Raw genomic sequence first — 11,656 nt, forward strand, 5'->3', positions numbered from 1 at the left:
TATGTAGTTATTTGGTCAGAGCTAGTCAGGAAGACTAAAAGACTAAGGTCGTAAATTTAGTTCCTTAACTTGCCATATTGTTGAATAGACTAGTAATTGTGAAATACGAATGAAATGCTTTTGAAAGTCACACAACACACGTATTTTGTCTTTTGAAATGTGAACAATTGCTTTATAAATACAATCTGGGTTAGTTGGCCTAGTTAATCTGACCAAAGATGCAACCAAGTGGTATAATAACTAAAATACTATCTCCTTCTTACATGCCAGGTACTGTATTAAAGCAAAGTAGGTTAACCTGCCTAAATTCAAACAGCTAGTAAAGAGACAAACTCAGTCTCTATTCTTAACCACTATACTAGAACACTTTACAAGACTTAATGTGAATAATAGTTGAAGAAACAGCCAGAGGCATAGACTTGATTAGTTTGCGTTGGAGGAGTGGACTGAGACTAGTGTCAGTTATAGGAACACGGTCTTGTTCTAAGGAGGAACTGTATGCATGTAGTTAGAGTGGGCAGTGACAGAGTGAGTGCCAGGGGGTTTGAATTCAGAACTGGAAGATAATAGTGTTAACTGGGGTAGCAAGAGTGTCAGGAGATCAGTTTACAGATGGCCAGGAAGGTTTCATGCTTGAGCGCAAGGACCCAAGTCAGTGGAGAGCAGGTTAGATGCAGACTTACATCATCCCTACTAGAGAACTAGGAATATTTGTAAGTGAAGTAAGGCATTACCTCTCCTCTGTTGACTACGAAAGAGTTTTAACTTTATTATTTATTGAAAACATAACGTTTGTATAATGTTTAACCGCTTGGAAGATGATTTCACAATATCAGAAAATGAACTTCAAAACACTTACGTAAAAGTAGGATTATCCCCATTCCAGAAATGAGTGTTCTGAGTGTCTATTACTATGTAACTAACCACTCAAAAATATAGTAGCTTAAAAGAATAATTTGTTATTTCTCAAGGTTTGGTTGGTCCAGTGAGCTCAGAGATACCTTATGGGGCTGCAGTCACATGGCAGCTGGGAATGGAGTTGCTTAAAGACTCAACTGGGCTGGAATGTTGAAGATGATTTACTAGCCTGGCTAGCAGTTAATGCTGGCTATTCCCTAGGAACTCTGTCCAGGCTGTCAACTAATGTACTTATGCGTGACCTCTCCACGCCTTGGGCTTTGCACAAGTGGTTGCATCCATGATGCAGGAAGCAGAAGTTGCTAGGCTGTTTAAGAATGTCAACTAGAACTGGCACACATTACTTCCACTGTATCTATCCTATTGATCAAAGTAGTCACAGGGACTGCCTGGATACGAGGGGGTGGAGAGATAAGACTACCTCTTGGTGAAGGAGTGGGAAAGTCATTGCAGAAGAGCATATGGAATGGGAAATACAGTTGTGTTCACCTTTGAAAAATTCAATCTGCCACAGTGAGGAAACTGAGTCTCAGAAGTTACTTAAAAAAACACAAACATCTTAGACTATCATGTATTGTGAGCTTTCACATTATCACAATCGTAAAAATAATCATGTGAGTTTAGTTAATGGGTGATAGTATGCTGATTTTAAACCAAGTTTTTCAGACTTTAGATCAGTATTCCTGCATGAAGATATTTTCAGTTCAATACAACGTTTATTAAGTGCCTACTTTATGATAGGCTTTGTGGCAGAAGCTGGGGACACAAAGATGAACAAGATCTGGTCTCTGCCCTCAAAGAGCTCAGACTTCAGTAGGCTAAGGGGGGAGAAAGGTGATACAATATGATAACAACTATTCTAAATTATTCTTGGCAAAGTGGGATAAAACTTGAAAGTGGAGCTGGGCCATTAAAGATGAGGAGAACTTTTGCCAGGAAAACAAGAATGGGAAGGTATTATGGTTTAGAAGAGATGTGAGTATATGAACGATATCAGTTCTGGCTTGATGCAGACTAAAATAACCTGAGACAAACTAGAAAAATTGTGGCTTTGTGGTTTTTGTTTTTGTTTTTCCTTTAAAACATAGTTGAGCTTCTAAGAAAGGGACACAAAAGACACAAAGGAACTTAAAACTAGGGAAAGCAGAACATCTGATGCAATAACTGGAGGGACAAGGGGAATATAACCTAAGGACTTGGAGTTTTAATGCTGACAGGAGACAAGACTGTGGCCCCGTGCAGGAAGCGGGAACTGAGACCTCCAACTACAGCCAAGAACTAGAAAGAGCAGCAGTCTTAGTGAAAGTGGGGAAACTATCAAAAATTCACTCAGTTGGCAAAGGAGAAAGCCACGGAAGTCTGAATGCTTGTGGGGTCAGGATGTTCTTGAGAACTTTCTCAAAATCTGGGCCCACGCTTCATGTGAATTTGAGAACATAAGTATATGCTTCCTGTGTGGTCTGGGAAACAACACAACCCCCAACCCCTTCCAAGAGTAAGAACTTGCAGGAAAATTAGTCTCATATCAGTTACCTATGGGACTGCTCTGGAGAGACAAATATATGATGATGCAGACAGTGTGGGATTCGTACACCACCACCACCCACCAAATAAAAAAGCTCCAAAAAATCACCCCAAACTTGCAACACATATAACAAAATATTAGTATCTGATATGTATAATTAAAGAAATAACAAAGACAACCCAATAGCAAGAAAAAAGGGAAGCAGAGCAGGGAGCAAAAGATATGAAGGCGATTCCTAGAAGGTGAATATGCCAATGGATAGTCAATAAAAAGGTGATTAACCTTACTGGAAATCAATGACATGTTAGTAAATTAAAATGAATAGAAATCACTGCACACCAACAGAATGAGGAAACATTGCCTGTGAGAGTAAAACTGACATAACCACTTTGGAAAGCAACTTAACAATAACTAGTAAAGCTAAATACCAGTAATTCATCTTTTGTACATGGGCCCAAGAAAACGTACAAGGACACTCACTACATTGCTATTTTGTAATAGGGAAGAGTGGAAGTGACTCAGTGACCTTTCACTAGAGGAATGGAATAATCCCCAGTACCTCCTCCAAAAACTAAATAAATAAGTAAACATAATTACCTCCCCCCACCAAAAAAAAAAATGTTTTTAATCCCTTTTAAAATCGCATCAAAAAAAAAATACTTAGGAATAAACCTGACCAAAGAGGTGAAAGACTTACATGCTGAGAACTATAAAAGACTGATAAAGGAAACTAAAGATGATTCAAATAAATAGAAAGATATCCCATGCTCTTGGATTAGAAGAATTAATATTGTTAAAATGGCCATACTGCCCAAAGCAATCTACAGGTTTAATACAGTCCCTATCAAATTACCCAGGACATAATAACTCGAACAAATAATCCTAAAATTTGTATGGAACCATAAAAGACCCAAAATTGCCAAAGCAATCCTGGGGAAAAAGAACAAAGCTGGAGGCATAACCCTCCCAGACTTCATTAAATACTTAAAAGCTACAGTAATCAAAATAGTGTGTTACAGTACAAAAAAAAAGACAGGGATCAATGGAACAGAATAGAGAGCCCAGAAATAAACCCACACACCTACAGTCAATTAATCTTTAACCAAGGAGGCAAGAATATATAACGGAGAAAAGACCACCTCTTTGACAAGTGGTATTGGGGGAGGTGGACGGCAGCATGTACCATCAATTAAGTTAGAACACTCTCTCACACACACAAAAATAAACTCAAAATGGCTTAAAGACTTCAATATAAGACATGACACCATAAAACTAGAAAAGAACAGGTAAAACATTCTCTGACATAAATCATACCAATGTTTTCTTAGGTCAATCTCCCAAGGCAATAGAGATAAAAGCAAAAATAAACAAATGGGGCCTAATCAAACATAAGCTTCTGCATAGCAAAATAAACCATAAATAAAAAAAACCTACAGACTGGGAGAAAATATTTACAAACAATGTGACCAACAAGGGCTTAATTTTCAAAATATACAAACAGCTCATACAACTCAATAACAAAAAACAAACTACCCAATCAGAAAATAGGCAAAAGACCTAAATAGGCTTTTCTCCAAGGAAGACTACATATGGCTAATATGTACATGAAAAGATGCTCAACATCGCTAATTATTAGAGAAATGTAAATCAAAACCACAATGAAGTACCACCTCACACCTATCAGAATGGCCATCATCAAAAAATCTACAAATAACAAATGCTGGAGGGGGTGTGGAGAAAAGGGAACCCTGCACTGTTGGTGGGAATATAAACTGGTGTCGCCACTATGGAAAATAATACGGAGGTTCCTTAAAAAACTAAAAACAGAGTTGCCATATGATCCAGCAATCCCACTCCTGGGCATATATCCAGAGAAAACTAACTCAAAAAGATACATGCACCCAATGTTCATAGCAGCATTATTTACAATAGCCAAGACATGGAAGCAACCTAAATGTCCATGGACAGATGAACAGATAGAGGATACTACTCAGCCATAAAGGAGAATGAAATAATGCCATCTGCAGCAACATGGATGGACCTGGAAACTATTGTACTAAGTGAAGTAAGCCAGAAAGAGAAAGACAAATACCTTATGATATTACTTATATGTGGAATCTAAAATATAACACAAATGAACTTACGAAACAGACTCACAGACAGAAAACAAACTTACGGTTACCAAAGGCGAAAGGGTTGGGAAGAGGGATAAATTAGGAATTTGGGATTAGCAAAACAAACTACTGTATAAAATAATAGATAAACAAGGTCCTGTATGGTACAGGGAACTATATTCAATATCCTGTAATAAGCCATAATGGAAAAGAATATGAAAAAGAACATGTGTGTATATATATACATATGTGTAACAATTACTTTGCTGTATGCCAGAAATGAACACAATGTCATAAATCAACTACACTTCAATAAAAAAATAAAATTTAAAAATGTTTTTCAAGATTTATTACAAAGAATAGGTTCACATGGTTATGGAGGTGAGAAATCCCAGGATCTGCAGTCAGTAAGCTGGAGACTCAGGAACGCTGATGGTATGGTTTCAACCTGAACCCAGCGGCCTGACAACTAGGAAAGCCGATAGTGTAAGTTACAGTCCAAGTCTGAAGGTAGGGGAAGACCAGCATCGCAGCTCAGAGACAATCAAGTAAACAGAAGGAATGTCCTCTAACTCCACCTTTTTAAAAAAATTAAAGTATTGTTGATTTACAATGTTGTATCAGTTTCAGGTACACAACATAGCAAAAATTCAATAGATAATACTCCATTTAACATCACCATAAAATATTAACTATATTCCCAGTGTTATATAAATATATCCTTGTAGCCTATTTATTTTTTACATACTAGTTTGTACCTCTAAATCTCCTACCCTTATCTTGTCTTGCCCCATCCCTCTTCCCACTGGTAACCACTAGTTTGTTCTATCTGTGAGTCTGTTTCTGTTTTGTTAAATTTATATTTTTAGGTTCCACATACAAGTGATATCATGTGGTATTTGTCTTTCTCTGTCTTATTTCACTAAGCATAATACCCTCCAAGCCCATCCATATTGTTGCAAATGGCAACTTTTCATTCTTTATGGCTGAATAATATTACCTTGTGTGTGTGTGTATATATACACACACACACACACACACACACACAAACACACACATACCACATCTTTATCTGTTCATTTATTGATAGACACTTAGGTTGCTTCATATCTTGGCTATTGTAAATAATGCTGCTATGGACATTGGGATGCATATATCTTTTTGTATTAGTTTTTTCATTTTCTTCAGATATAGACCAGGAGTGGAATTGCTGGATCATACAGTAGTTCTATTTTTAGTTTTTTGAGGAACCTCCGTACTGTTTTCCATAATGGCTGCACTAATTTAAATTCCCACCAACAGTGTAGTAGGATTCATCCAGAAATACTCTCTCAGATGCACCAGGAATATTGCCTAACCAACTAACTGGGCCTTCAGTGGCCAAGTTGACACACAAAGTTAACCAGCGCAATGGATAAATAATCAGAAACATAATGTTGAGTGAAAAAGGCAAAGTGCAAAAGAACATATCCCATTTGATGCAACTAACATTACTTTTTTGACCCAAAAATAATATTAAGGGTACTTCTAATAGTAAAGAAATATACAGCAACTGAAAGATGGCTAGTGCTTATCTTTGTGGAGGGAGGATGTGGATATGGTATCATACTTTATTTTTGGCGCTCTTCAATAAGTTTGGAATAACTCTTAATTTAAAAAAATTTAAGTAAAAACAAGTATGTGACATTTTTTCAGGTAAATATTATCTGTTGGAGTTGGATCAGAGTGGCAGGAGATGAGAATAAGAAGGTGGCTTGGGGCCAGATTGTGAAAAGCCTTGAAGAGTTAAATTTTAGCTGGTAGGTCATGGGAGCCACAAAGGTTTACAGCAGCAAGATGAGTCTTCTAAAAGCAGTTGTAGAGGGCTATCCAAGGAGTCGGGACCTGACCTCAGAAAGGTATGGGAAGTCGTTTTGTTTTTTTAAGAGGGCGCCTATGAATTGGCACAGGCCAATGCAAAGTCAGGTTACACAGTACGGTTATCTGTACCACCTTCACCTCAGCCATCAGCATACGGCTCTGTTTTTCCTTCTAGTTCAGTAACGTCTCTCGTAGGGCAGGCCTCACCAAGAAGAGTTTAGTCACAAGCCCTAAGCCTATAAAAGTAGATTTGGAATCTGCCTTCACTCAAATGACTGTTCTATGAAAGCCTTTTAGGAAACAATACCAAATCTTTAGGCAGGAACATGGCTTTGTTGGTGATAACAAATTATAAGGAATTGGCTCATGCAGTTATGGAGGTATTCCTTGTTGTGGCTCTTAGTAGTCTGCCTGGTCTCTTTCCTTCACTATCCTCTCTCTCCAGTAAGGTTCCCAGGACAAGCTATAGCACTGCTACCAAAGCTGATCCTGACTAACACAGGGTGAGGAGAGCTTTGGTGTCCCAGGCCTTGCCCATTACTATTTCTCTCCTGAGTCTTTGACCTCTGAACAGTTGAAGAGACCGGAGAAAAGGGACTTCAATCAATATATATTATATTTCTTTATGTACATATAAATACATTGAAAATGGTAGGAAGAATACACCAAACTGGTAACATGGGTAATTTCTGTGTAGGGAAATAGGAAGGTCGGGGGTGGGGAGTGACAAGGGGTACTTTTACTTATCTGTATTTTAAAATATTTTACATTGAAAATATATTCATGTATTGAGTCCAGACCTTAAGAAGCTTATAGACTTGTAGATATGATAAAAATGAACTTTTTTTTCTTAAAAAGTAAAAACTTTTTGAAATAAGTGTGGCAATATGTTCCTAACAGTTAAAACTGAGGGATGGGTATATGGGTTTTATCTGCAAATTCCTTCAGCTTTTGTGTATGTTTCTAACAAAAAATATTTTTATTATAAAAGCTATATATGCTCATTGTAAAAAATACAATTCATTAAGCACATGACATCACCATTTACCCTAATCACTATTAACATTTTGATATATAGCCTTCTAGAACCACTTACCAGATAACCAAAAGCGTACAAATGTGTTTCTTTTAAGACAAAAAAAATGAGATCATACTATACACATTCTGCTGGTTTTGACTGATTAACATTCCACTTTATGGGTATACCATTATTTGTTAATTAATACTTGAACTCATTTAAAGTTCTTTACTATTAACATAGCACTGCAAATAATAACCTTGTATGAATACGTTGTACAGTTGTGTGAATATTTCTAAGGGTTAGAGTCTCAGCAGTGAAATAAACTAAGTAAGAGGGTATAAACACTTTAACCATTTGCAGCAACATGGATGGACCTAGAGATTATCATACTAAGTGAAGTCAGTCAGAAAGAGAAAGACAAGGAGGGAGATTAGAGTACATGCCTAGCATGTATGAGGTCCTGGGTTCAATCCCCAGTACCGCCATTAAAAAACAAAAACCTAATTACTTCCCCCTCCAAAAAAATAAAGAAAAAAAAAAAGACAAATACCATACAATATCACTTATATGTGGAATCTAGAATAATGACACAAACGAACTTATTTACAAAACAGAAACAGAATCACAGACACAGAAAACAAACTTATGCTTACCAAAGGGTAAAGGGATGGGGTGGGACAAATTAGGAGTTTGGGATTAGCAGATACAAACTATTATATATAAAATAGATAAAACACAAGGTCTTACTGTATAGCACAGGGAACTATATTCAAGAGCTTGTAATAACCTATAATGAAAAAGAATATATATATATGACTACTGAATTACTATGCTGCACACCAGAAACTAACACAGCATTGTAAATCCAACTATACTTCAAATTCTTAAAAAATCACCGTAATTTTTTTGTTAGAAAAAGACACTTGTATTGCCATTAACAAGAGATTGCCCTGTATTATTTAAATATTAAAAGTGCTGTGAAATGGGTGGGTGCTATGGAGTTCAAAAGAGATCTTAAATATCACAAAGAATCTGACCTTGATGCAGCAGCCAGTGGTTCTCATCTCTATAAAAAGCCTAATAATTTTTTTTCCCTTGCGAAGGCATTTAAGGGCATACATTTCCTGACACTACTTTGGGCTGTGTCCTGCAGTTTTGTATGAAATATTGTTTTATTGCTTTAAAGAAAGTTAAAAAATTATTTCACTTTTGGTTTTTCTCTTTGAGGGTTGCCTAGGAATATTTTATTTCCAAGTAGTTGAGACTGTCATCATTTATTTATAGTTTTACTGGATGTGATCAGAAAATGCAATCTGTAAAATTTGTGCAATCTGTAAAATTCCTACTTTTAAATTTGTTAAAACAATTTTTTGGAGTAGTCAAATACAGGGTTTATAAGTGTTCTATGGATAATCACAGAAAATTATCTATTCTGTATTTATTATATATACATGATTTGCTTTACTCCAAGTAGGCTGATATAAATGTTAGTTACATCTAAAACATACTTCACAGCAACATCCAGACTGATGTTTGACAAACAACTTGGCACCACAGCCTAGCCAAGTTGAAACAAAATTAACCATCATCTCAACACCACAGCAAAAGATGACCAAGTGTGAATGGATTATTTCTAAACCACCTACTTTATGTAACGGATATTTGTTAACACGCCCTTTACTATCCTTAAGTGCAACTAATAGATATTTAACTTACCTAATACATACATAATTTTTAAAAATCAGCATAATGCCCTAACAGTAATATAAAGAATTTTTTAAAAAGAATTTATAATGAAATTATATCCCATATATAGCACTATAGTAGCACTCAGTCCTTGTACTTCTGTGTATTCACCATGAATACAATGGCTGCAAATGCAGACTGATACAACTGTGCGGTGTCAGAGACTCAAATACCAGGAAACAGGCTCTGCCATCAATGCCATGGTTTTTTGAAATGGTGAACAGAAGTTCTAAATAAAACAAAACCAATATACAATCTTCCCTCCACTCATACAGATGCATGCCTAAAGAATTCAAAGTACACTAAAACTGCAAAAACTACTGTGTTTATAGGTAAGAGTGAAGTTACAGGCTCAGCTAATTATAAATTGTTTTTGCACTTACTTGAATATTTGTGGGGACATTTGATAGTTGTGCAGGACTTGGGACAATCTGTTGTGCAAGACTATCCTAGGCATTGCAAGAAGTCTAGCATCCTTGGCCTTCACCTACCAAATGCTAGAGATGCTTCTCAATCATTGTGACAATCAAAATACTTTCACCTCTGCTGTGTATTGGAGGGGGTGCCACTTCTGCTGAGAACCACTATAAAAATAACAGGAGGCCACCAAAAGTACTTTTTCTTCCCTCAACTTATTCTTTGAGAAATTGAAAGAAAAAAAAAGAAAAAAAAAAAAGAATGCTACATGCTCTCATATTTCCAATACTTAGAATTAATACCTCTAAATTTTGCCTTACTTCAAAATCTTATTTGTAAAAGAAATAAAAAACCCTCCCCCACAAAAATTTTTTTAAAAATATACTATACTCCTGGCTTAATTATCTCATTTAATCTCAAATCAATCTTTTACATTTGGAACTATCATTTTTTTATCCTCACTTGACAGAGGTAAACAGAGGAGCTATAAGTAACTGGCCTACTGCAATAGAGCTATAATGGTGGAGCCAGGATACCAACACTGAACACTTAACTACTTTCTGTATTGCTAAAACCACTGAGTGCCTACAATAATCTAGGGGGAACATACAGAATAAGAAAGCAGGCCAAGAACAAAACTTTGAAGTACATCAGTGGGCAGAGAAATCTGCAAAGGAAATCAAAAGAAAAAGTTAAAGCGGTAGAAGGAACAAGATAGTGGTCAAAGTAGAGCTTCAGTGCAGCACAGAAACAGAAGAGGACTGAAATCAGAGTGGGTGCAGCACAGTAAAAGCGATGTGAACCACGAGTTTCAATGGAGTAGTGGAGGTAGGAGGGAAGTGACATCATGAAAGACTTCTTAAATAATCTTGAGTAGTTTGTTTTGGTAGGGAGTGGGAAGACTTAAGCAAGTTTATATACTAAGAAGAGGGTGAGTTAGAGAGATAACTAATCGAACAAGGTCTGGAGTTCAGAAGGGTAAGGAAGGAGGCAGGGGAGTTGTTCAGGGGATCAGCTAAGGGCTTAGGCTGGACAGGGAAACACTTTTGGCAAAGGAGCTGACAGATTGGAGACAGACAGAAGGAATCCAAAGATTCAAAGTCTCCAGTTCTAGGACAGAGTGAAAATGATAATATATGAAAGCTCCTCAAAAAGGACTGAATTTACACTGTTTGGAAGTGACACTAAGGAGCTGGGAGAATGACGATCCTACTGTACAGCCAGTTAGAAGGCAGAGAAGGCAGTGCAGTCCTTGGTTAACACACCAAGAGGAGGGGAGTAAAAGGGTTGAGAATACAGGAAAGCTGAATTTTTTTAACCATGGAAAAGGGCTTTCTGGTGACAAAGGTCAGAGCAGTGTGCACATAAGAACATGAGAGGACATGTGTCCAAGAGGGTTGACATTTTGGGGGATCACCAACAATGACGTGAACAAGGAAGCTTCAAAGCTCAAAATGAAATAATAGCAGAATATTTCTCTTTATAGTTGATTTTACCTTGAATACACCGTTTTCTTTCAAATTCTCTTCACAACTCTGCAGTAAGACCTGCAGGTAGATTTCCTGTGCAGTGGCACAATGAGAAACTGACCCTTATGCTATTAACACTACACCCATTGTGCTTAAGGAGATGGGCTGCATTGCTATAGGCTGCCCAACAGCCCTACAATTTTGAGAACTATTCCTCCTCCACTTCGTGCAATTTGGGTAGAGCTATTAAACAAGGGTCTCTTCCTTCCTTGAATCAGAGATGCAATGTGACCATGCTGGCCCAGTGTACCCCATTACTTGAACACAGTAATTGGTCCAGGAATGGTCATTGACCAAAAAAGAGCTTTGGTCTTTACAGTCTTTTCAGGGGATTTATATAGATGCTGGGATAGTCTTTCCTCTGAGATCATGAGAGTTGACATTCCTGCTCCCCAAAATGCATATACCTCACTTCACAGGTGCTAAGAACTCAACATATGGAAATCCAGTCTGACTAGAAAACGCAGTCAAGGCCCCACCTCTGTGGTCCATACTCTATTGAAGTAGATAAAAACACCAAGACACA

The sequence above is a fragment of the Vicugna pacos genome, chromosome 12, assembly GCF_048564905.1.
Source record: "Vicugna pacos chromosome 12, VicPac4, whole genome shotgun sequence".
In the NCBI taxonomy this organism is placed as follows: Eukaryota; Metazoa; Chordata; class Mammalia; order Artiodactyla; family Camelidae; genus Vicugna; species Vicugna pacos.